The sequence below is a fragment of the Bombina bombina genome, chromosome 5 (assembly GCF_027579735.1).
Source record: "Bombina bombina isolate aBomBom1 chromosome 5, aBomBom1.pri, whole genome shotgun sequence".
Lineage (NCBI taxonomy): Eukaryota > Metazoa > Chordata > Amphibia > Anura > Bombinatoridae > Bombina > Bombina bombina.
Window position 1 is genome coordinate 621602823 of NC_069503.1, and position 27973 is coordinate 621630795.

Below are 27973 nucleotides of genomic sequence, written 5' to 3' on the forward strand. Positions count from 1 at the left end.
TTACAATACGTCAAAGAGCACAGGGACAAGCCTCAAACTTTCTGGCACAAAGTCATTGGGAGTGATGAGACCACAATTGAGCTTTTTGGCCACAACCATAAACACTACATTTGGAGAGGAGTCAACAAGGCCTATGATGAAAGGTAAACCATGCCTACTGTGAAACACGGAGGTGGATCACTGATGTTTTGGGGATGTGTGAGCTACAAAAGGCACAGATATTTGGTCAGCATTGATGGCAAGATGAATGCAGTATGTTATCAAACAGAACGCCTCATTTTCCACTTCTTAATTAGAGTTTGAACACTGCTGATTTGCATTCTCAATTCCTTGGATATCTTTTTATATCTCTTTCCTGTTTTATACAGTTCAACTACCTTTTTCCCACAGATCCTTTGACAATTCCTTTTCTTTCCCCATGACTCAGAATCCAGAAACGTCAGTGCAGCACTGGATGAAAGATGCAAAGGTCTGTAAGGAGTCCAGAGACTCATTGACCATTTATATACACACTAATTACAAGCAAACAGATCACAGGTGAGGATGGTTACCTTTAATAGCCATTCAAACCCCTTTGTGTCAACTAGTGTGCATGTTATCAGGCCAAAATCACCAGGGTATGTAAACTTTTGATCAGGGACATTTGGTAGTTTCTGTTGTCATTATGCTTTAAAAAGAGTAAACACAGTTGATTGATAATAAATTACTTCAGCCAAACACTAATCATGAGTGAAAGAAAAGTTTTTGTGTTATCATTCATATTCTCTGAAAAATGGCCAAGAAATCATAAATTCTGCCACAGTATGTAAACTTATGAGCACAACTGTATGTCTATATATGCGTACAGATGTATGTAAGTGCATTGGAGCTCCTTGCAGTTAAGTAGATGACAATAGGAAAAAAAACTTATTTATGCAATGTTCATATTTAATAAAGTTTTTAACTATGTATTTTTGACATTCTAATGTTCTACACATAGCAAAATATGTTCTAAGTATTACTAAATAGATATTCCTATATATCTGTATATATCTATACCTATATATAATTTATATATAATAAATAGGTATACATACTGTATATATTGTACCACAAAACCATTATATATATATATATATATATATATATATATATATATATATATATATATATATATATATATATATATATAACATATTCTTCTATGTGAAGAACATCAGAATGTGAAATATTCATATTTTCATGTTGGGTTAGCGCACACGAGAATATGTGATTGGGTTTGCGTGCACGTTGGGTGTTTTGCTCCATTGACTTCTTTGGGGGAAAAGATTTTTGTGCACGCAAAATTCTAAGTTCGGCTTTTTGTGCTCGTCGGGTTAACGTGCTCACAAAAACTGTTTTATTTTCAACTCTTAATATGAGTGCAAAGCTTACTATTAACGCAATTAATGCTCGAGCGGGAGTGTTAAGTAGCACTCCACTTGTAATCTGGTCCTAAAAAGGATAAAAAAATCAGAGTACACTGCCCCTTTAAATACTAATGCAATGAGCAGAGATAAATGATACATGAAATCAGTTGAATCAATGTTATAATTGTGTTTCTGTGCTTCCAACTTGTGAGCTAAACTGTGTATGTATTGAGCAACAATTTACGTAATTATGCTTTGCCTGGAAGATTACCTACTTTATAGTGCAAAAACACTTGGCTCGTGGGTATGATAGAGACTCTATTTTGATTCCAGCATAGCTTTTCAAGTACTCTCAGGTGTGTTTCTCTAATCTTCTCTTCATTACCAAAACTATAAAACTTAGTATCACTGGGAAAATGTTTAGCAGGAATTTAGGAACTAATTCTAAGAAGCATTTATTTTACTTGTGCTTTTGTTTTACTAAAAACTACCCTATTAATAATGATTCTTAAGGATGTTGGGGTAAACTGAAAAGGACATGAAACCCTATTTTTTTTTTCTTTTATGATTCAGATAGAGCAGAGCTTTCCAAACTTTTCATGTTGGTGACACACTTTTCAGACCTACATCATTTCACGACACAGTAATTCAGTTGTACTAGCAAAAAGGAGGTTAAACTAACTTGCACATACATAAATGAGATAATAATGAAATGTATTTACAAGTAACAGTAAGTATGTGCAAGAATTAAAAAAAGTTTAATAACACCAATAGCTACTTACTATTTTAATGGGGTGTATAAGGTTGATGGGATGAACACAGTTTCTGAATATTTGGTGGAATATTAGATAAAGACACTCGCATTTCATCATCAAGCATTTTTAAGCTTCCACTTCCTATCCATATATCGAGAGCAGGAGCAGCAATGCACTACTGGTTGCAAAAAAAAAAAAAAACCCTTTGACTTCTGACTGCAGCTCAGCATTTAAGCTGCCACCCTTAGAGCTCTGCGAGTTGCACTGACTACTGCCCGCGCTGCAAACACACTGCTGTTCCACTCACTGACTACACATGCAGTCATGAGCCGATTGATGAGACTACACGTGCATTCAGGAGCCACTGTGCCACCAAAGCCGCCAATGGGAATAGTTTCAGTTCCCGCTGAGCATCACCAATAGCTTAAGATGATCTGTGACCCACTAGGCATCAATCACGTGTCAACCACGTGATATGCGTAGCATGCAGGCAGAAAGTCAGAAACCAAAAAAAATGTTAAATTCCAAACAATTAATGTTGAAGCAGGGACACACCTACACACTGCTGTCGACACACTAGTGTGTCACGACACACAGTTTGGAAAGCACTGAGATAGAGCATGCAATTATAAATACCTAGTTCTTTTGGTATAATTCTATAAAAATCATACCTAGTTAGGCTCAGGAGCTGGGAGCTAGATGCTGATTGGTGGCTGCATATATATGTCTGCTATCATTGGCTTAACAATGTATTCAGCTAGCTCCCAGTGGTGCATTTATGTTCCTTCAATAAAGGATACCAAGAGAATGAAACAACATTCACAATAGAAGTAAAATGTGTAGTTTCATGTCCTTTTAAGTGGTGTAGCGCTGACATAAGGGTGCCACATAGATTTAGTTCTTAGAGGAAAAAGATCCAAAATAATTCATGGGACTCCATGTATTAAGCAGCGAATGCCGATTTTGAGCCCATGCGGAGCCCACTTAGTGCAATGTAAGAAGCAGTGGCCACTCAACCACTGCTTCTAAACCTCTCTACCATATTTGTGTTTGTTTTGGGGTGATTGACAGGCTGTGCTCAAGAGCAAGGGGTTGCATTGAACAAGGTGATCATTGTTCGAGAGTACATACTTGCTTGCCACAAAGATGGGCAGACATGTTCCCAAGTTGGGCCCTTTGTGTCTTTCACTGAGCATAAAATATTTAAAATTGTAAAAAGTTACAAAGTTACGTACAAGCACAACCGCAGTTAACAACAGTCAACCCAGCTTGATCCAAAAGGTTAGTTGGTCCCAGTGGCGGCTGGTGAATTTTTAGGATGGGGGTGCACAAGACCCTGCCCCTTTTAGAAAGCCACGCCCCTTTTAAAAAATCACGCCCCTTTTAACAAGCCACACCTATTTTTAAAAGCCGCACCCCTTTGCGAAAGTCACGCTACAGTAACAGCAGAGACACCAGCCCTGTATACAGTAACAGCAGAGACACCAGCCCTGTATACAAGAGCAACAGTGACACCAGCCCTGTATACAAGAGCAACAGTGACATCAGCCCTGTATACAGTAACAGCAGAGACATCAGCCCTGTATACAGTAACAGAAGATACATATGCCCTGTATACAAGAGCAACAGTGACACTAGCCCTGTATACAGTAACAGCAGTGATACCAGCCCTGTATACAGTAACAGTAGACACCAGCCCTGTATACAGTAACAGTAGACACCAGCCCTGTATACAGTAACAGCAGTGACACCAGCCCTGTATACAGTAACAGCAGAGACACCAGACCTGTATACAGTAACAGCAGAGACACCAGCCTTGTATACAGTAACAGCCGTGACACCAGCCCTGTATACAGTAACATTAGACACCAGCCCTGTATACAGTAACAGCAGATACATCAGCCCTGTATATAGTAACAGCAGATACATATGCCCTGTATACAAGAGCAACAGTGACACTAGCCCTGTATACAGTAACAGCAGTGACATCAGCCCTGTATATAGTAACAGCAGTGACACCAGCGCTGTATACAGTAATAGCAGTGACACCAGCAATGTATACATTAACAGCAGAGACACCAGCCCTGTATACAGTAACAGCAGTGACACCAGCCCTGTATACAGTAACAGCAGTGACACCAGCCCTGTATACAGTAACAGCAGTGACACCAGCCCTGTATACAGTAACAGCAGTGACACCAGCCCTGTATACAAGAGCAACAGTGACACCAGCCCTGTATACAGTAGCAGCAGATACATCAGCCCTGTATATATACTAGCAGTATATGATCACATTAGACATACATTACTAGCAGTACATGATCACATTAGACATACATTACTAGCAGTACATGATCACATTAGACATACATTACTAGCAGTACATGATCACATTAGACATGAACACATTAGACATACATTACTAGCAGTACATGATCACATTAGACATACATTACTAGCAGTACATGATCACATTAGACATGAACACATTAGACATACATTACTAGCAGTACATGATCACATTAAACATACATTACTAGCAGTATATGATCACATTAGACATACATTACTAGCAGTATATGATCACATTAGACATATATTACTAGCAGCATTGACAGGCAGTATTATTCAGCAATCTCACAGTGAACGGAGCGTTTATTTTGCTTGCTTGCATACCAGGAATACCAGTCAAAGTTGGACTGGTATTCCTGGTATGCAGGCAAGCACAACAGAAGCTCCGTCCACTGTTCTGTGTATGCTAAACACTGCCTGTCATAATGAGCATATGCAAATTGTAACCCCTGGGAAAGGTCCTGATAACCCAGCCGTAGTGGCTCCTGCTGCAGCTCTCTCCCACACCGTCACTCTACCTCTATTTAACTCACTGCCCTCAGTAAGATTTTGGACTGACCAGTCATATATTGTCAGATCAGCAACAGACATTTTCATCAGTGACAGATTTTGCGCTTCTGGCAAACTTTATGAGATGTGTGTATCTATCAGCAGTGACCAGGAAGTGACCAAATGGGAAAAATAGACGTTCTGCAGCGTGGTGCCTTGTAAATGATCACTGAGGGGGGAGGAGGGGAATGTCTGTGTGTATGTCACTAAACAAATTATTATTGCCTTAAAGCAAAACAGCCGTGTTAGCTTTAAAGTTGTCCACAGTAGAATGTATTTTTATTTATCTTCAATTGTATGGACATTCTTAAACGGATTAAAAGGAAATGGTGTGTGCAGCTCGTAAGAGAGGAAGGAGGGGGAGTGTTTTTAGTGTGATTATGAAATACATATATGTTTAAATGTAAACATATATGTATTTCATCATCACACTAAAAACACTCCCCCTCCTTCCTCTCTTACGAGCTGCACACACCATTTCCTTTTAATCCGTTTAAGAATGTCCATACAATTGAAGATAAATAAAAATACATTCTACTGTGGACAACTTTAAAGCTAACACGGCTGTTTTGCTTCAAGGCAATAATAATTTGTTTAGTGACATACACACAGACATTCCCCTCCTCCCCCCTCAGTGATCATTTACAAGGCACCACGCTGCACTTTTTTTGCAAGGTTAAAACACCCAGTTGTGGCTGCCATTGCACTGTGCAGTGAAGTCTCAGACCGCATCCATGCCTCGCCCTCAGTAATTGCTATCAACTGAAGCACCTGTGCAAAAGTAGCCTGACATGCCGTAGGTAAACAGAGCCTACTCACTTAGTTCCTGATCCTTCATTGCAGGGATTCAGTCTGGGTTGCTACCGGCTACTACACTGGAGCATGAAAACACTGTGTAGCCCCACCCCCCATACTGTAGACACACACACAGTGTTTGAGCTCCTCTCAGCTCAACGACTATCTCCACAATGAGATTTCGCGCCGTTGAGCTGGGAGGAGCTTGTCGAGCGTCATCACGTGACTGTGAGTGATGACGCTCTTCTCTGTCACTGGCTGCTGCTGGCCTGCTGCCTGTCTCTCTCTAACACCTCCCACCCCTCGCACAGGCTGAAGTGTGCGAACAGCTTACTATGGGGATGGGGAGGCTGGGAGCTGCGCAGCAGGCGATTTTAGAATGCGCAAAGCACAGTGCCATAGCTTAGCCTATCGCACGTGCGGTTAGGGCTTAGATAGACAAATTTAGTACAGGGACCAGGCAGGCTGAGGCTACACAGGCTAATACTGTATATTGTATAATATTATTTATACTGTAACTTTTACTACATGATCATGATCAGATCATTAAATAAATGAAATAAAAAAAATAAAATAAGTTTATATTGTATTTTTTTCTGGGGGTAAAAAAAAATATAATTATATTTTTTTTTCTGTTTTTTTTCTTTTCTTCTGGGATGCTGAGGGGGGCACGTGCTCATGTGCACAAATGGAGGAGCCTCCACTGGTTGGTCCAATACCATATAAACACATATGGGCTACAATTTATATCCTAAAAAAGTGGTTAATTCAGAATGTATTGCTTGAAAGTAGAAACATATAGCAATAGATATGACCCGTATCTGTACTTTCAATAGCAATTCACTTTTTTAGACAATATAATTATATTTAAAACATCCACTTTATTGAGTATAAATAAAGACATAACTTACAATCGGCTCACACACTGACCCCATGACATCCTCTGGTGTGTTTGTTCACTTTCTTAAATTAGAGTAAAGAGTCAAATTCCATTGAAAAATGAAAGCGACATATGTTAAAATATCTGGAAATAGAACATCAAGAAAGATTAACATTAACTTCTTTAGTGTGGAGAATGACTCATGGTTGTCATCCACATTATGTTTAAAGTGCAAACTATAACCACGTATCATCTTCCAGGGGGTTTCTCTGTGTAAGTCAGATTCTGGGGTCTTCCCTCACCACAACCAGGACATCCTACTACAGTATGCTTTCACTTAACCAGATGCAGCACCAGTCCTTATCACCCCTGGATTTCCTAAAGGGATAAATAACTCCTCCTCATGTCAAATTAAAGAATAGTCTAATTTAATTGAGGATGTTACTTGTCCTCTAGGATGCTGCTGGTAAAATCAGTGATCACCTGGGGCACTAGAAATCAGATAAATTATTATAGAAACCCTACTTCCCCCAACCTAATTAGAGGCAGGAGAGATCCCTCATATGAAATACAGAATTCCATTTTATTAAATCATGGGGTAAATGTTAATGGTGATCACCTGCTCAGTGGGCAAAAGCACTTATACCCATAAAATTTGCAATTATTTACCTGTTTAGCGTATGGAACCCCTATCCCCTATAGACAGCAGGCAGCACACAGACACATATGCACAATATGGATTGCATGGATTATTTATTACTTTTAAATAGGAGGTCTCATGCCCCTTTAGGTAAAAGGAGTTTGCCTGTAATCATCTGTCTACGGTTTACAGTGCATTAGCCTTCAAAAGGGATTTAGCAACCAAAAATAAACACTACAACAGGGCAAGTGACCATTTTTGAAAAAGGACGCGTCACATGCCCAGATTATCATAGATACAGGATACAATATCTGGAAGGCTGGGTGCCTCCTTTTTTATCCACTTACAATACCTAGTTAGCTTGTATGCCCCGTATTTGAAAGCATCAATGCTAATCTTTCAAATGAGTAGTATTCTGCCTATCCAGCTGTCAGGTGATTGTCATAACAATGACTAATATCTAACAAATTTGCTACTGTTTTGTAAGCTCTTACGATTTGATTTGATTTCATTATTACCCTTTTATCTTAAGACTCCTCATTTGATAGAGTGAAGTTCCATTATGTAATGTTCTTATAGATAACACATAGATATAGTAATAACGATCACCTGGCAGCAATCACTAGCCTCATTAGTTTTGTTGTTGATTTCAGGGTTTGTAGATTCATATTATATTATGATCCCAAAGGGTTAATACAAATATTACCTAAGGGCTGATCAGAATGGTATTATTCATTAAATCCCTTCATAATTCTGCACTTTTTACTTTATTTTTGTGCTTTTCTTAAGTTTCAGCATTTGCTTTTTGATATAAGTGATTTTTGTGCTATAAATGGAATATTTTAATTATTAGATTTTCTTTTTATGTGCTAAAAACAATACTTACCTTATTGGGTTCTCTATAATTAAATGTCATATGAAAACCTTAAAGGGACACGCAGCCCAAAAATGTTCTTTCATGATTCAAGTAGAGAATACAATTTTACACAACATTCCAATTTACTTCTATTATCTAATTTGCTTAATTCTTTAGATATCTATTGTTGAAGAAATTGCACTGCACATGGGTGAGCCAATCACACGAGGCATCTATGTGCAGCAACCAATCAGCAGCTACAGAGCCTATCTAGATATGCTTTTCAGCAAAGTATATCAAGAGAATGAAGCAAATTAGAAAATAGAAGTAAATTAGAAAGTTGTTTAAAATTGCATGCTCTTTCTAAATCATGAAATAAAAAAATTGGGTTTCATGTCCCTTTAATGTATATACTGTATATATATATATTTTTTTTATATATTTTTTTTAAATCTGGAAAATGCAATATATTTATTTGGTATTGAATATCTGAGTTGCTATGTATTAGATGTCAGCAATAAATAAATGTCAAAATAATTTTATGGTAATGTTCTGAAAGAATGAAAGTGACTAAACTCTAGACGTGACATAAAACTACAGCAGTGTTTGAAGATCATATATAAAACTCCTGTCATTATATTATAGTTTTTGACATGATTACAAGAAAGAGATGCCAGCATGTTTTGTTTATAGCTGATTAAGTAAACCAGAAGTAAATCATTATTCAGTGATTTTCTGTAATTTCCTTTTGTGTTTTACTTGACACAAGGATGACAATTTCTGTTCTAAAAAGTTATGCATGGAAACTAGATACCCTTGAATGTTTAGAATCAATTTTGTAATGAAAAAAAATCCCTCTTGAAATTAATAGTTTTATTATGGTAATTAAATTTATATGTGATAGTTAAAGGGATGGAAAGGTCAAGATAGAAATATACATGGATGCATTTAAATTTTAAAGTGAAGCTTTTTTGCAATATACTTCAATTAGCAAAAATGCTTCTAGTAAGTATTTACTGTTTTTCAGTGGCATATGTACATATGCTTTAAGGGCCCGTGCACCAGTATTCAAACACTGCACCTTCTCAGAAAGTCGTCAGTGGCTTATATGACACAAATTTACTTTGTACATTTCAGTTTTGCCCTTTCTATTCTTTTAAGAGCACTTCCCGTTTAAACAGTTTTACGTATCTTAATAACAACTGTTGCGGTATGTTACAATTCAATTTATCTTCCCCTCCACCTAATGTTGCTAGGCTCTGTTGTACCCTAATAATAAATAATAAAGCAATAGTTTATCAACACAGCTCAACTAACACAGGCAGAATACAAAATAATAAAAGGACAGTAAATATCTTTTGAATTTCTGTAAAAAACGTGCTTTGTTCCATGCTCCCTAGATCCACTAGACAGACAGATGAGAGAGATATCACACATTTATACCTGAGTGTAATATTATCATCCAAAGAGTTAACCCTTTCAATATTTTTCATTTGCAATTCTGTTCTGCTTCCAAGCACACCAGAAGTTCCTTTGTGCCACTTTGTTGTATACACATTCTTGAAGAAATGATATGGGAAACATTTTGGGCGACAGCATTTTCTACTTGGAGATGTTAATATATTTTGTAATTCTTTAATTGTTTATACTTTGTTGAAAGCCTTGTCTGTTTACACTTTTTTTTTTTCAATACAGGGTTAACGTTAGGACTAGCATCAGATTGGGTTAGGGTAGATTTAGGGCTCAGGTTATTATTACGGCAAGGTTTATGGTTAGTGCTAGTATAAGGTTTAGAGTTTAAAGGGACAGTCAACACCAGAATTTGTTGTTTAAAAAGAAAGATAATCCCTTTATTACCCACTCCCCAGTTTTGCATAACCAACACGGTTATATTAATATACTTTTTACCTCTGTGATTACCTTGTATCTAAGCTTCTGCTTCAGTGCTCACTCCAGGGTAACTTCACGTGCGTGGGCTCAATGTTATCTATATGAAACACATGAACTAATGCCCTCTAGTGGTCAAAATGCATTCAGATTAGAGGCAGTCTTCAAGGTCTAAGAAATTAGCATATGAACCTCCTAGAATTAGCTTTCAACTAAGAATACCAAGAGAACAAAGCAAAATTTGTGATAAAAGTAAATTGGAAAGTTGTTTAAAATGACATGCTCTATTTAAATCATGAAAGGTTTTTTTTTTGGACTTGACTGTCCCTTTAAGTCCGAGTTAATAGGGCTAGGGCTAGAAGTGTCAAAAATACTGTTTCAGAAAGTATTAACACATAAATCAGAATGCCCAAAGACAAACTATGATGAGCACAATCTTAAATTTTAAAGTAACATTACATATTAATAAATGTAAATGGACAAATAATCTTTTTTATAAGCTTTTGGCAGATTGTCTGATATGATGCAATGTCTTGTGACAGTGAGCGGGACTTTAACTATATCTATCATAACTTTTAGGAGGTTAAATACACAGCAAGGGACACAATTTTTTTTTTTTTTAAAACGCTAAGTTGGAGTATCATTATTTTTTTATTAGAACTTCCCATCAGTTGCTGATATTTACTAATAGACATGTGCGATTCGGTTCGGTTCGATTCGGAAATTCGGCAAATTCGTCAAATTCGGCGATTCGGATCGAACCGAATTTCCGAATTCAAATGTTGCCGAATTTTTCGAATCGAACCGAATCGAATCGATTCGTAAATTCGGATGGCCATTGGGATTACACTAGTATTATACAGTATGTTAGGTTAACACCTAATATACAGTATAATACTAGTCTAATCCCATCTAACACTTACCGAATTGCCGAATTTCCGAACCGAATCGAACCGAATGCAGCCGAATTTCTTCGAATCCGAATGAATCCGAAAAGAATCCGAAACGAATCGATTCTAAATTTTCCGAATTCGAATCGATCCGAACCGAACTTTGAAAAATTCCGAATCGATCCGAACTGAACCGAATTTTTTCGCCATGCACATGTCTATTTACTAAGTATATGTAATAAAATGAGTTTGATGTCCCTTTAATGCATGAGTAAAATTCCGAAAGTAATGTGCAGCTCTCTTGAGTCTTGGGATACAGGTGGAGCTACTAATGCCAGATGCTCACAACTATATGGTCTGTGTGATTTTCTGTCTGGATCACCAACTCAGTTTAATTGCATTATATGAACCAAGTTAAACTTTTTACATTTAACACAATGTGTCTCTTTCTTTGTCATTGTTAAGAATATAAAACAAAAATATTTCTATATATTTGAAAACATTTTGTAGAATCTCCTATTTCTGAAAAGTTGGATTTTTAAAAAAATAAACTGTTTGCATATCCAACAATGTAGTATTCCTTCATTTTACAGATTAAATTTAATAACAAAATATTTAAAGGCACATTAAAAACGAAAATACATTTTATGAGTAAAGTTTTGAGGTTAACCCCAGTATCCCTCTAGTCATGTTGAAATCTCGCTTTCACTGCATTCCATCACTAATGAGTTTGCACATTGTGCAGCAACTCCTTCAGATACCTGCAGGGAAGGACATAAAAAGAATTTAGTGTTTAACGTGTTTAATATTTTTGCATATTATGGACAATTTAGATTGGGTGTTTTGGGGGGGAACTATCACTTGATTTGATTGCTTTAGAACTTTTTTTTTTTTTTTTTAAATGAGGGCAACTTTTCTTTTTATAGCTAGTTTGTACTGCGATTAACAAAATAAAAAGTATAGGGCATCTCCAATGAAGCGCATGTACGCATGCGCGAAACGCGCCAGGCGTTCCTAACTGTGACCCTGTATACCTGTACCTGTACTTATTTGGTCTTCAAACAAATTCATGATTTCCAGCAATTCCACTGTGAGCAAGCGTACCTCTCTCTTTGCCTGTTTTCATCTATCTGAATAGGTGTGTAATTGAGAAGGTGTTTTTTTTTCATATAGGAAGAAGACTGTAATTAGTCTTCTTTTCTTCAAGAAGCTTTCCACCATCACCCCCCTTTTGTTTTGTTGTTGGTTAAGGAGCGGCATTTGGTTATGGCTTCTGAAGTAGTCTTTACTGTGTCTGGTGCCTAAGAAGGGTTAGTCAACCTTGCTCTTTAAGTCCTGGGATAGTAGTTTTTTTGTTCCCCTGGGTTAAGCATGCTGTACGACTAGCTGGCCTGGGACCTACTGGTTTGGAGTTGTTAAGTTTACATTGCACCCTAACTAAGGGGTTGGTGTGGGCTCAGGCCTCGGACAGAGAGACAGTTGAGTCACAGCTATTGCATGAGAGGCCAATACCATAATTGAATACAGCACAACTGATAGTGCACGGTGCTGGGGTTAAACTGCAAATCCCCAAATCAATTCAGAACATATAAAGTTCACCAGCACTATATGGTAAAAAATTCTTTTATTGAAGATCCTTTTAAAGTTAGCAACGTTTCGTGACCATATGTCAGGCATGATTAAGTGACATATGGTCACGAAACGCTGCTAATTTTAAAAGGATCTTCAATAAAAGAATTTTTTACCATATAGTGCTGGTGAACTTTATATGTTCTTAATTGCATGAGAGGCGACATTCCCAGGTGTGGGTCTGGGGGTGCTCCTCCTTGGTATACAGTGGGCCATAGAGCTCTTCTTTGTTCGCCTCCATCTGATACTGTGGTAGCTGGGTTCCACTGACTATTGGCGACCTGGGCCCAGTTTAGCATGAGTTAGTAAGTAAGGACCTGAATTGAGACACCTGAGTTTCTCTTTAATTTAAAGCGTTTATGCCAGATTTTTTTTGGTGCTGGATAATAAATATGACCCACAGGTCTAAAAACTTCCAATCGCTGTGTCTGTGTATTATTTTTCCTGGTTAATCATTATTGTTAAAGTTTGGGTTTAGTTTAATTAAACTCAGAGACGAAAGGGCACTTAATCCCTTATACACATTGCTGTGTTATTGTATTTTAATAAATACATTTTTTCATTGTGTAAAGTATAGCTTTTTAATATTACCTATATTTCAGAGTAATGGAAAGTAAAGTTAGAAAAATAAAAGAATGCAAAAAAGAGAATGAATAAGTGGAAGTTATTGTTGGCTAAAATTGCATTCTGTTCCATTCTAACAGAACACGTGCAAAGTGGCATGCAAATCATTTTCTTTAAAATTTTCAAATCTGATATTATCCAATACATTAAAAAACATGGGATGACCTGCTTATTATTAGCTTTTAAAGTATCTTTGTGATATGATAACACACGTTCCTTCGTATATTGTATGAGAAAAATTCCACACCAGTATTCAAATCCATTACATTTGGGCAAATTTTATAGGGTTTACTTTAAAGGGACATTGTACACTAGATTTTTCTTTACATACATGTTTTGTAGATGATCCATTTATATAGCCTATCTGGGAGTGTTTTTGTAAAAATGTATAGTTTTACTTATTTGTAAACAACATTGTGCTGATTTTCTGACTCCTAAACAAGCCCCAAAGTTTTAGATATATACTGATATCTACAGATTCAAGCTGGCTTGTTTGTCTAATGGGTCTTTTCATATGCAGGAAGGGGGAGGGGGAGTGTGCCTATCAGCATAAAAGACTTAAAGTAAAAACAACAAAAAGAAGATTGCATCAGGAAATCCTCCCCTTCAGAAAGGTGACTAGCATAAATTAATCATTGGAAAAATATGCTTGACTTAAGTGTGAGCTTTATCTTACAATGCTCTAATAAAGTGAGTCAGCTGATGATGTATAATTTCAATGATCCTCAGTTACTATAGAAAGCCATTACAGGCATATTATAATTGTTAATAATAGAACTATGTTATTCTGAGTTGCTATGTTGTTTCTTAATCTCCATGAAATTTGAGTTAACAATTAGGGAACTATGCAACTGAAGACAATAGGAAGACTTAAAGGGACATGAAACCCTAAATGTTTCTTTCATGATTTGGAAAGGACATGCAATTTTAAACAACTTTCTAATTTACTTCTATAATCTAATTTGTTTTATGCTCTTGATATAATTTGCATTTTTCTTCAAACGCATATCTAGATAGGCTCAGTAGCTGCTGATTGGTTGCTGCACATAGAAGCCTGCATTGCTTTTTCTTCAACTAAGGATATATAAAAAATGAAGCAAAATAAATAATAGAAGTAAATTGATTTGTTGTTTAAATTTGTATTCTCTATCTGAATCATGAAAGAAAAAAATTGGGTTTAGTTTCCCTTTAAAGTGACATAAAACAGGTTGAGATCTGTGCATATCCAAAAAGGGCTAATTAATTTAAAATAGTTTTCATAAAAAAAATTTTTTTAAAAAAATTGCTGCAAGTATTTTAAAATAATTTTAAAAAATAAGCAAAATTAATTACATAGCTAAACTGCCTGGAGCAGCTAACTCCACCCCTCTTATCAGTGTTTAGACACAGGCATTGTATTTCAACTGAGTTCACAGCTTCTAGGCATGCTCCAGCAAATAATCCCTATTCACTTTTGCATTTTACCAAAAGAACAATAAACATAGATACAGCCATAAAAGGAATTGTGTGGGGGGAGCTTTACAATTCAGAAACTAAAAAGAAAGGGTTAATTGCGAGGCACTGCAGTATAAATTTGCAGGTAAAGTAATTAAAGTACATATTATATTATTTTGTCTCTATCCCAACTTCTTTTATGTCCCTTTAATTGTAATCAAATAAAATAGCGAAGAATGCTTTAGCATGTAGCTAACAGTATAAAAATGGCTATATTGAATTAGATGTGTATTCTACCAGCGTTTCAAGTCGAATGATTTTGTGTAATTCACCGATTGCCTTAATTAGGTTAGTGCTAAACTGTTTGTAGTAGACAAAGTCATATAAATCTGTGAGAAATTTGTCTAAAAGGTTCCAAAACCCAAATTCTGAATGATTAAATTAGTGAATGTATACTGCAATGTTTTACTTGTAATAATGAAACATTTTATGCATTGTTGAAATGTCAAGTGTAATGGTCCTTTAAAGGGATATCAATAAGATGCTCTTCTATACAGTCTGTATGTTGTCAGAGCTCCAAAAAACATTTTGGAATCTTGACAAACATTAAATCATCTGAAATTGTTTTCTTCATTACGCTACCAGAAAGTAGGCTACAAAGATTTCAACATTTCTTTAACTCATTGGATTTAAACCTTGTTCTCTTGGAATGTCAGAAAATATGGTAGTGTATGCATTATATACTAAAATTGTAATTTGAATAAACTTTATACATTTTTATGGACATTGATCCTACTTCTGCACTGATATTTTTGAAAATAGCCCAATGAATTTGCCAAGTGATCCTGCTGGTATATAAAAAAGGCAATTCTTTTAATGTTCTAGAATCATTTTACTTTGATAGTTGCATCTTCCTAGACTTGTCTTCATGAAGTTTCAGTGGAACTGTTAGGCCAAGATGCCACATGGGTAACTTGTATTCTTGGTCTACATTCTACCAGTTGCATGTGTTTTTGTGTTGATGCAAGAAGCATTTTTTATTAGAAAGTTCTTCAAAACTGATATAGGCAGTATATCCCCCCCTACCCCCCCTTGCCTTTTATAAAGTAAAGCTTTGGTACTGACAGTGTGCAGATTATTACAGAAAACCAAATATATACTTAAATTACATCACACTCAAAGTACAATGATATAAAAACTTTGCTGGACATGATTATTTAATCTGTGTCTGTATATTTCAATGTGGTTTTGGGTCAATCTCCTTTCTCCAAAGAGGTTGAAGCTTGGCTTTTTGTCTTCTGACTCACTCATGAAAGCTAAGAGCATATTTAGGGGGCAGCAACCCCATATAATTTCTTTGAGACAATTCTACTTAATCCTGTGTTCCTGAAAATCTACCCACCAATAATAATATTGTTCGAATTTGAGAGTGAAAAAAGAAATTATGTGTAGAAAAAAACTGTATTGCCTTTTATGTGTCTGATTTTTTCCCCCTTCATTTTTACATAAAATATTATATTATAAAAATTACAATGTTTTATTTTCAAAACGAACATTTTGTAAATACATTTTTTTTTTAATTTGCTAAACTAAAACAGTGTAATCTGTTGTATATGTCCTAATAATGATTACTGACTGATAAGGAAAAACCCCAATTTGCTGTTTGTGGAGAATTTGCTGCTTTATTTCTTAGTGAAATATTTTTCAAACAACAAAAACTGCAACATTTTCAGAAAAAAATAAACACAGAGTCTCTTTAAGTGTGACATTTTTGGAGGACAACCTAATTAGTCATCTGTATATGCAAAGAGAATAATGACCTCTGCTACGGAATGTCTGCACAGACAAACGGAACGAAAATGTCTGAGTGTGCAAACCATCTGCCATGACCAATTCTCATTAGGACTCTCTTATGATCAACATCTGGTAGGATTAGAGACTCCTCTGAATGACAAAAGGATTTACTATGCCGTGCTTACATGTAAGCTTTAGTTCTAGAAATAGCAACTGAAAAAAATATTGTTAAAAATAGTACTTGGCATTATTTAACTAAAGTGACTATAGTTTGAGGCAAATCAAGCAAGCTAAATGCCTTCCAACCAAAATGCACTTATAGAGAATTACATTGATGAGATTACTGGACACTTCAAATATATTTATAAAGCAGCACTCTTCAGTCACATTTACAAATATACACTAGGGGTGAAAAGATACAAATGACAGTAAAATGTCCTTTATGAATCAAGTTATATGTAGATATGCTATATTGTTCTAAAACATTCATATGTAAATTTAATATAGCATATAAAGGCTATGGACCAGATTACAAGTCACACACAAACACTGCTGGAAGTAAAGTTAGCGCACATATTGCAAGTTAAAAGTAAAATGTAAGTAACTGCCTGTGACTATGGGGACAGCACAGCTTCCTGTGAGTGCCAGTGAGCACCCAGGACTGAGCATGTTGCAGGGTCATGGGATGTGTACCCAGTCCAGTCTGAGAGTACAATCCCCTTCTGTGTTTGTATATGTCTAGGGTGATTACATAAGCCTGTGCACCCTTCACTTGTTCCCAGTTTGTTGGATTGAGAGCTTGCATTGTGTGGCTGTTTTAGGGTCCTAGGTTTTTGAAGGGAACTTGACATGGTACCTGGGCTTGTCCCATTTGGCCATACGCGGTAACTAACCCTTCCATTTTTGCTTTTAATCTTAGCTAAGAGCTTGTAAGTGAGTGCTGGACTTTCTCTGTGTGTTGTATTAATTTGTTTTGTAATTTTCCCTATGGTTTATGCACCCAGACCTGTCTGGGGTTAACTGCCTTTGACTCTGGTGACAGCACAGGTTCCTGAGAGTGCCAGTGAGCACCCAGGGCTGAGCATGTTGCAGGGTCATAGGATGTGTACCCTTCTGTGTTTTGTGTATATATATATATATATATATATATACACACACATTATCTCACAAAAGTGAGTACATCCCTCACCTTTTTGTAAATATTTTATTATATCTTTTCATGTGACAACACTGAAGAAATTACACTTTGCTACAATGTAAAATAGTGAGTGTACAGCCTGTATAACAGTGTAAATGGGCTGTCCCCTCAAAATAACTAAACACAAAGCCATTAATGTCTAAACCATTGGCAACAAAAGTGAGTACACCCCTAAGTGGAAATGTCCAAATTAGCCATTTTCCCTCCCTGGTGTCATGTGACTCATTAGTGTTACAAGGACTCAGGTGTAAATGGGAAGCAGGTGTGTTAAATTTGGTGTTATCATTCTCACACTCTCTCATACTGGTCACTGGAAGTTCAACATGGCACCTCATGGCAAAGAACTCTATGAGAATCTGAAAAAAAGAATTGTTGCTTTACATAAAGAAGGCCTAGGCTATAAGAAGATTGCCAAGACCCTGAAACTGAGCTGCAGCACGGTGGGCAAGACCATACAGTGGTTTCACAGGACAGGTTCCACTCAGAACAGGACTCGCCATGGTCAACCAAAGAAGTTGAGTGCAAGTGCTCAGCGTCATATCCAAATGTTATCTTTGGGAAATAGACGTATGAGTGCTGCCAGCATTGCTGCAGAGGTTGAAGGGGTGGGGGGTCAGCCTGTCAGTGCTCAGACCATACGCCACTCACTGCATCAAATTGGTCTGCATGTCTGTCATCCCAGAAGGAACCCTCTTCTAGAGATGATGCAGAAGAAAGCCCGCAAACAGTTTGCTGAAGACAAGCAGACTAAGGATATGGATTACTGGAACCATGTCCTGTGGTCCGATGAGATCAAGATAAACTTATTTGGTTCAGATGGAGTCAAGAGTGTGTGGTGGCCACCAGGTGAGGAGTACAAAGACAAGTGTGTCTTGCCTACAGTCAAGCATGGTGGTGGGAGTGTCATGGTCTGGGCCTGCATGAGTGCTGCTGGCACTGGGGAGCTACAGTTCATTGAGGGAACCATGAATGCCTAAATGTACTGTGACATACTGAAGCAGAGCATGATCCCCTCCCTTCCGAGACTGGGCCGCTGGGCAGAATTCCAACATGATAACAACCCCAAACACACTTCCAAGACGACGACTGCCTTGCTAAAGAAGCTGAGGGTAAAGATGATGGACTGGCCAAGCATGTCTCCAGACCTAAACCCTATTGAGCATCTGTGGGGAATCCTCAAACGGAAGGTGGGGAAGCGCAACGTCTCTAACATCCACCAGCGTTGTGATGTCGTCATGGAGGAGTGGAAGAGGAATCTAGTGGCAACCTGTGAAGCTCTGGTGAACTCCATGCACAAGAGGGTTAAGGCAGTGCTGGAAAATAATGGTGGCCACACAAAATATTGACACTTTGGGCCGAATTTGGACATTTCCACTTAGGGGTGTACTCATTTTTGTTGCCAACGATTTAGACATTAATGGCTGTGTGTTGAGTTATTTTGAGGGAGATAGCAAATTGACACTGTTATACAGACTGTACACTCACTACTTACATTGTAGCAAAGTGTCATTTCTTCAGTGTTGTCACATGAAATTATATAATAAAATAGTTCCAAAAATGTGAGGGGTGTACTCGCTTTTGTGAGATACTGTATATATATATGTATGTATATATATATATATATATATATATATATATATATATATATATTGATATATTGACATATATATATATGTGTGTGTGTTTGTAAAGAAATGTATTTATATGTGTATATATATATATATATTATATATTATATATTTATACATATTTAAATACATATAAATACATAAATATGCATGTATATACACATATATGCATATATACAGTATATTCACACCCATACACATATTTATATATATATATATATATATATATATATATATAGATATATACATTCAGTATATATACTGTATATATGTGTGTATATATATATATATATATATATATATATATATATATATATATAAATATCTATATATATATATATATATATATATATATATTCGTATACACACACAATAAAGCCCTTTCCATTCAAACACCTTGCCATATACCATATACCTTTTAACCCTTACATAAAATGTTTATTAATATTTATATTCAAATAGTTCTGTATATATGAGTTTAACACTTTATTTTAATGCATTTATGTTGTGTGTGGTGCATATTTTATTTTAACTCTTACACTTTACGCTAGATTTTAAGTTGCGCAAACTTGACCCGCACAAAATTTGTTTGCGCTTGACCGAACACTTTTACTTTTAATATGGACGCAAGCTATCATGGTTGCGATACTGATTTTAGTAGCTCACACTAATAATAGCACGCCACTTGTAATCTAGCCCTATATAGGATTAAAGTGATAGTAAATTTCAGACTATAACAATGTTGCAATAAAAAATATATTAGTTTGCAAGTAAAACCACATAATAATTTTTATTATTTAAGTGTATATATATTTTATAATAAAAGGTTTATAATCCTAATTGGTATTGTCTGTTCCTCCGTCACCCTTCATTTCCTCTTTTGACTGGTCTGTGATGTATAGAGCAGTCCCACCCATTCTCTACATAGACTTTCTATGGGCTTTAAAGGGGCTGGACTTCAAGATTGTCAACTGACACACACGCTGATTGGATGTTCACTGGAATTGTCAAAAAAAAAAAAAAAAAAAATGAGTTTATCCATGTGGGCCTGCATAACAATGTAGATAATAATAATAAAAGCATTATTGTATACACTAATTTAACCCTTTCACCAGGTACACATGTACTTTTTTAATGGCAAAGATTACATTTATGACATTTGATTATTTAGAGTTTACCATCACTTTAAAGCCTTTAATGGGTTGTAATGAACCAGCCTGTATAAAAAAGTGTTGTTTCAAGGTTCAAAAATAACTTTCTTTTTTTATTGGCAGACAGTGACACCGCTCAAAAGCATAAAGAACTATAAAAATATATATATTTTATTTTATGTTTTTTATATTAAAATAAAGTTTTTGACTTCATGAAGAACTCTAAACCCCCTTTTGTTTAGTGCAGGTTTGACTTGGGGGCACCTTTGGGTTAGCACTTGATTGAAAGCCAGGACCTGAGTTTTGTAGCACGCCTCTTAGAAGTCTATTGGGTGACCTCCAGGTGTTAGTGTGCCCTAGGCTTTTGCTTGAATGCTAACATTGTTAGCCCACCATAGAGCTAGTACTTTTGTGCTCTACTTGTAATCTAGGCCTATGTCATTATAAAACTTTTCTGGAGTCTTTCATAAAAATTTACATACCTACCGAATTATAAATCTTTCCAAATACATTAACTTATTTTTTGCTGCAATTGTTTTTCAGTTGGTCAACTCCCCTCACCACTTGCCTTATTTGGAGGAGTCCATCCAGACTTGTTACTGGATTCAGCACAAGTTGCCACTGCCTTGATGTTAGTAAAATGTGTTTTATCTTTGCTGAGGCCTGTTAGGGACCATTAAAAGTAAGATTCTATAGTGGTCAATCCAGTGGAGGTTCTAAAACCCAATAAATGGGGGGGCACTGATGTCCATGGAAAGAATCAATTTGTTGTTCTGGGCATTACTGGGTGGTTTTGGGTGTGGCTGAGCTGTTATGGATGTGGTTTTGAGGGACTATTTTTTTCCTCCTCAGCCAAGTTGATTTTACTATGTATAATTAAACATTTTATTTTACAACATCAAAGTGGTTCATGTCTCTTTACAGAAATAAAACATTCTAAAAATTTAAGGAAATGTAAACATTAAATGGACAGTCTACACCAGAATTTTTATTGTTTTAAAAGATAGATAATCCCTTTATTACCCATTCCCCAGTTTTGCATAACCAACACATTTATATTAATATACTTTTTACCTCTGTGATTATCTTGTATCTAAGCCTCTGCAAACTGCCCCTTTTTTCAGTTCTTTTCACAGACTTGCAGTCTAGCCAATCAGTGCCTGCTCCCAGATAACTTCTCGTGCACGAGCACAGTGTTATCTATATGAAATACGTGAACTAACACCCTCTAGTGGTGAAAAACTGTTAAAATGCAATCTGAAAGAGGTGGGCTTCAAGGTCTAAGAAATTAGCATATGAACCTCCTAGGTTAAGCTTTCAACTAAGAATACCAAGAGAACAAAGCAAAATTGGTGATAAAAGTAAATTGGAAAATTGTTTAAAATTACATGCTCTATCTGAATCATGAAAGTTTATTTTGGCCTAGACTGTCCCTTTAATGTATAAACTAGTTTTCTTCCATTTTAAAATGTAAGTAAAACGAAGCTATTAAATTGAATAGACTCATATGAAATAATACTCTATGGTAGCAATATTGCTGTTGGCAGAAATCTATTGAAAGATATGTAAATGAGAAATATTATTTGTTATATAGTTATAGACTACTGTTTAGCAAAATAAAGTTGTCTGTTCATCCCAATCAGAAAATACTAATCTTTTAAATAGGTTAAATAGTAAAGAAATAAAGTGAGGTTGTAGATACTGACAGATGCATTTCAGTATATTATGCTGCCAACAGACTGATTATCAGACAATCCTCTTCAGATGTAATCAGTTTGAGCCATCACTGTAAATTGCTAACTTTTTAATTCATCTCACCATCTATTCCCTAATCGTGAACAACATTAGTAATTACATTATGGCGTTTCAACATATAAAGACAAGCGTGTCCACGAATGATCTAATCTGTGCAAATATTCAGCATTATTTTTATCCTATTGTTTCTGTATAATAACTTAATGGATTGGAACATTTTATTTTAAAATATAAACAATTTTAGCAATATGTTACGGTGTTATTGTTTTAAAAGATAGATAATCCCTTTATTACCCATTCCCCAGTTTTGCATAACCAACACAGTTATATTAATGTACTTTTTACCTTTGTGATTACCTTGTATCTAGGAACCTTCTTCCAGCCCCCTGATCACATGACTGTGACTATTTATTATCTATTGTCTTAAATTTAGCATTGTGTTGTGCTAAATCTTAAATAACCCCCTGTGCCTGAACACAGTGTTATCTATATGGCCCACGTGTACTTTCTGTCTCTTTGTGTTGAAAAGAGATTTAAAAAGCATGTGATAAGAGGTAGCCCTCAAAGGCTTAGAAATTAGCATATGAGCCTACCTAGGTTTAGTTTCAACTAAGAATACCAAGAGAAAAAATCAAATTTGATGATAAAAGTAAATTGATTAAAATTACAAGTCCTATCTGAATAATGAAAGTTTATTTTTGACTAGACTGTCCCTTTAACTTTTTTAAGGGTTTTCAAATTTGAAGCCATGCTAATACATATAGAAACCTTGCAATTACCCATTTATGCAAAAAAACTTCTTTATAAAATAAAGATTTTGCACATGCTCAGTTCACGTGTTCATAAACATCATTGCTTTTGGTTTATTTAAAATTAAAGGGACAGTAAACCTAAAAAATAATGTTATATAATTCTGCACATAGTGCAGAATTATATAACATTATTTTACTGCTATATTTATAAAACCCTTTTTTCCCTTTTAATATTTAAAAAACATACCGCTTTTACAGACCCGCTCTCTGCTCTCTGCTGAGCGGGTCTGTTTTTTTTAGTCAGCGCATCGGGCCAGCTGTATAGTCACAGCCCGGCCCGACCGCGCCATAGCATTAAGTGAAGCTCGCTCCTGCTGTCAGACAGAGCAGGAGCGAGCTGCACTTAGTCTTATGGCGCGGTCGGGCCGGGCTGTGACTATACAGCTGGCCCGATGCGCTGACTAAAAAAACAGACCCGCTCAGCAGAGAGCAGAGAGCGGGTCTGTAAAAGCGGCATGTTTTTTAAATATTAAAAGGGAAAAAAGGGTTTTATAACTATAGCAGTAAAATAATGTTATATAATTCTGCACTATGTGCACAATTATATAACATTAATTTTTAGTTTTACTGACACTTTAAAAAGCAAAAAAGGCTTAAATCATGCTTGTGGACATGATATTTAAATTAAACTTTCATGTTTCAAATAGAGCATGCAATTTCAATAAACTTTTCTGTTTATTATTTAATATACTGTTTCTCTTGGCATCATTTGCTGAAAAGCATACATATGTAGGCTAAGGAACAGCATTGCACTACTGGGAGCTAGCTGGTAATTGATGACTTTGCACATATGCCTCTTGTCATTGGTTCACCAAATATGTTCCGCTAGGTGCCAGTAGTGCATTGCTAAGCTGTAGCTGAATTTAACTTTGTTTCTAACCCCTTACTAGAGGATGCTGGTTATATACACCACCTTAAAGGGACAGTCTACACCAGAATTGTTATTGTTTTAAAAGATAGATAATCCCTTGTTTACCCATTCCATAGTTTTGCATAACCAACACAGTTATATTTATCTATTTTTTACCTCTGTGATTAACTTGTATCTAAGCCTCTGCAGACTGCCCCTTTATTTGTTCTTTTGACAGACTTGCAGTTTAGCCATTTAGTGATGGCTCCCAGGTAACTTCACGTGCACGAGCACAGTGTTATCTATATGAAAAACATGAACTAACACCCTCTAGTGGTGAAAAACCTGTTAAAATGCATTCTTAAGAGGCGGCCTTCAAGGTTTAAGAAATTAGCATATGAACCTCCTAAGTTAAGCTTTCAACTAAGAATACCAAGAGAACAAAGAAAAATTGGTGATAAAAGTAAATTGGAAAATTGTTTAAAATTACATGCCCTATCTGAATCATGAAAGTTTTTTTTGGACTAGACTGTCCCTTTAAGTGTAGGGTGACCATATTGCCACTTTAAAAAGGGACACATATGAAAAATACATATGTCAGGGTTGTTTCCAGGGATGTTAAAAGAAATGTTTTGTATAAGAACCCTGACATATGTATTTTTCATATGTGTCCCTTTTTAAAGCGGCAATATGGTCACCCTACTTAAAGGGACAGTCTAGGCCAAAGTAAACTTTCATGATTCAGATAGAGCATGTAATTTTAAACAATTTTCCAATTTACTTTTATCACCATTTTTGCTTTGTTCTCTTGGAATTCTTAGTTGAAAGCTTAACCTAGGAGGTTCATATGCTAATTTCTTAGACCTTCAAGGCCACCTCTTCTCAGAATGCATTTTAACAGTTTTTCACCACTAGAGGGTGTTAGCTCATGTATTTCATATAGATAACACTATGCTCATGCACGTGAAGTTATCTGGGAGCAGGCACTGATTGGCTAAACTGCAAGTCTGTCAAAATAACTGAAATAAAGGTGCAGTTTGCAGAGGCTTAGATACAAGATAATCACAGAGGTTAAAAGTATATTAATATAACTGTGTTGGTTATGCAAAACTGGGGAATGGGTAATAAAGGGATTATCTATCTTTTAAAACAATAAAAATTCTGGTGTAGACTGTCCCTTTAAGTGCTATGTCAGAAATCTATTGTCAATATTTGAAACAACACATAATAAGCAGCATTAGGATTTCAATACCCATCTGTGCAATATGGCATTCTGATAGTTAATCATTTAATATTCACATTTTTTGCAATTGAATTCCTTGTGATGGTCTATATTCATCACTGTGTGGATAATAGCGTCTCTGGTAGCAGTAACAATATCTTTATGCTGCTTAGCAGTAATAATACTCTCACCAGGATGCTAGAATTCTCTTGTAAACCTGATGTAATTTTCTTTTAGAAAGCTCTGTGTATTGTGTGTATATATATATATCTTTTAGACTTGTGTTGCAGCAAATAATTTGTTCCAGATTAATCATTCATAACGAATATTCTGAAAAATACATTTTTCAGATTATACGTTACATGCACTAATTGGTATACGTTTTATTTAAAAAGATAATATTTACATTATTTTTTATTAAAACAAATGTAAATGTTCTTTTGCTGCAGGTGTCACCTGAAGTTTTATATTTACCTATAGTGCGCTGGGATGCTGCTCTAATTCCGACCCTTCTCCTTTAGCGTAAGCACTGGGATCCACCGTCCTTTGTCTCCTATTAGGGCGGCCGTGGGCTCTGTAAAGAAGGGTCAGGATTAGCACAGCTCCCCAGAGCACTATAGATACGTATTTTACCTTTTAAAGAATATTTAAAATATATAATAGCAAAACAAATATCTGTATACTACTGAAACAAATGCACATGTCCAATAGCTTTGTTTTATAGTTGCATCATTTCTGGCACTACTGCAGTCTGTGTCCGGTCATATTAATAATGCAACTTTTCTTTTATCAAATTCACATTGTTATTTTTAAGATTTCTCTTAAAGGGACACTAAACACATTTCATGCACCTCCCTCTGATATTGGGTGCTACTATTATGGAACCTAGGTTACACTGCAGGTATCTGAAGGAGAGTTACTGCACATGTGCATACAAGTCAGCACTGGCATCTAGTGAAAGACCGATTACAACATAACTGCACCCAAGACCAGAGGTAGGCGAGGAATAACCTCAATACTATGCTCATAAAATGTGTTTAATGTCCCTTTAAAGCAAAAATACTCAAAATTCAACCCCCAATAAATTGTTTAATTAATGAAAACATAACAACGTTGCAATATACATCCATAATTTTTTTCCCCTTGCTTCCTCTGTAAAATACATCCAAAAATTGCTAATATTCCATTTCCTGCATATAAAACAATGAAATGTGCAGAAAGGTAAACAGTATGCTTTAAACAGTAAGCGCCTATAGCACACAATTCGGATAAGCACAAAAGTTATATAACTCTAAATAATCCCAACAAATTTTCTGTGCTAGTGACAGTAGATATTAAAATTGAGCACTCTTATATTAATCAATCAAATTAATCTATACCCTCAAGTATTATATTACCACCTAAGCTGATAACATTACACAATATACACCATCTTGATACAGAACGCAAATAGTATATAGATATTACTTAGAAACCAATAACCTAGTAATTTATTTCAGCTATTATTATCACTCCATAATACAATTCTATATTTGTACCACAAGATATACAGAAGAATAATTGGTATAACAGTATATAGTACTATAATAAATCACTGAATCTACACAGTAATAATATATCTTCTCTCTTTTTTAACTCATATAAATCCAACTAAGTATTACCCACTATTACCTCCCTACAATATTTATATTATACAAGTGAATATAGTGGTATTTAACTTCCTTAAAAGAGAGAAATTATTCTAATCAATAATATACATATATGATATGCAAGGATACATATAATTGTCCAACACCAGTTGCATTATCATAACTAGATACCCTAGTACTAACAAACCCATACTATTCCAATTGTCTACTCTCTCACGAGTGTTTAATCATTTCTATTGCCCAAGTCTCTTTCAAAACTTGTTCTATGCCAGTTTGTGTTTTTAAATTGTATGTGGAATTGTGTTGAAATAAAAGTTAGATTTTAAACAAGGCATTATTTTGCTCCACACTTACTCTATTTCTACTCCAGGTCTCAAACCATACACAGGGGACAGTAAGTGCTAAATAAATGCATCCTGTGCCTAGTCAAAAATCTATATTTTTTACTTAAGTTTTTTGAAACAGTATGCTTTATTTATAATGTAATAATAGCCATTGATAAAAGGTGCATAAAATCCAGCATATAGCCATGAAATCTCTCTAGATACACATTGGCAGTTCAATGGATAGTACTAAAGAGATCAAAGAAGATCAAAGAAGGACTTTATTATTTTGTATCAGGATCTATAGGAATATTAAAAACAAAGTTTTGGACCTACTTTAGGCCCTTAGTCATGTCTTAACATTATTAAAGGCCTATAGTAGGTCCGAAATGTTGTTGTTAACATACCAACGGGCCTTGATACAGAACAAAATAGGTAATTTTTAGTTAATATAAATTTTTATTGTAGTTTTGTTTTTTATCATCAAAACACCGTAAATAACAAAAATTCAAGGAAAATGTACAGTGTAACAACAATAGTAACACATTACGTTTCATCCAGAATGGAAAAAATAGAACTTGACTTTGTTGCGTACAAACCGCTATCATTGCTTACACAGTTCTGTTTAGAGCCTAATAACCGGTAATAACCTGAAGCGAATAATAAAAACATATTAGGTTACTCTGCAATTTTCTATAGAAGTCTGAATTATCTCAACTTCTTATTGTGTACAATGTACATGGTAAAGAGAGAGAAGAAGAAAAGTTGGGAACAGAAGGCAAGGGAGTAGGGGGGGAAAACAAGGAAGGACTTAAACAGGACTTCCACTCTTGCGTCGTGGGGTGTAACTCAGTGTCTATTCGAATCTGAAATACCTTTAAATCTTTGAGGTATGTACCTAAATGCAGAAGG

General features: G+C 35.6%; 1 protein-coding gene and 1 long non-coding RNA gene across 2 annotated transcripts in view; one reads left to right on the forward strand and one right to left on the reverse strand.

Annotated features, from left to right (window-relative positions):
* The window catches only part of GABBR2 (gamma-aminobutyric acid type B receptor subunit 2), a 1106195-nt gene that overhangs the window by 440876 nt on the left and 637346 nt on the right, over nt 1-27973 (forward strand). The gene's annotated exons all lie outside the window — the stretch shown is intronic.
* On the reverse strand, nt 20063-25597 carry LOC128660647 (uncharacterized). The gene is made up of 2 exons (XR_008402569.1): nt 25564-25597; nt 20063-20297 (listed from the first exon to the last, which is right to left on the reverse strand). It is a non-coding gene; the product is annotated as an uncharacterized LOC128660647 (long non-coding RNA).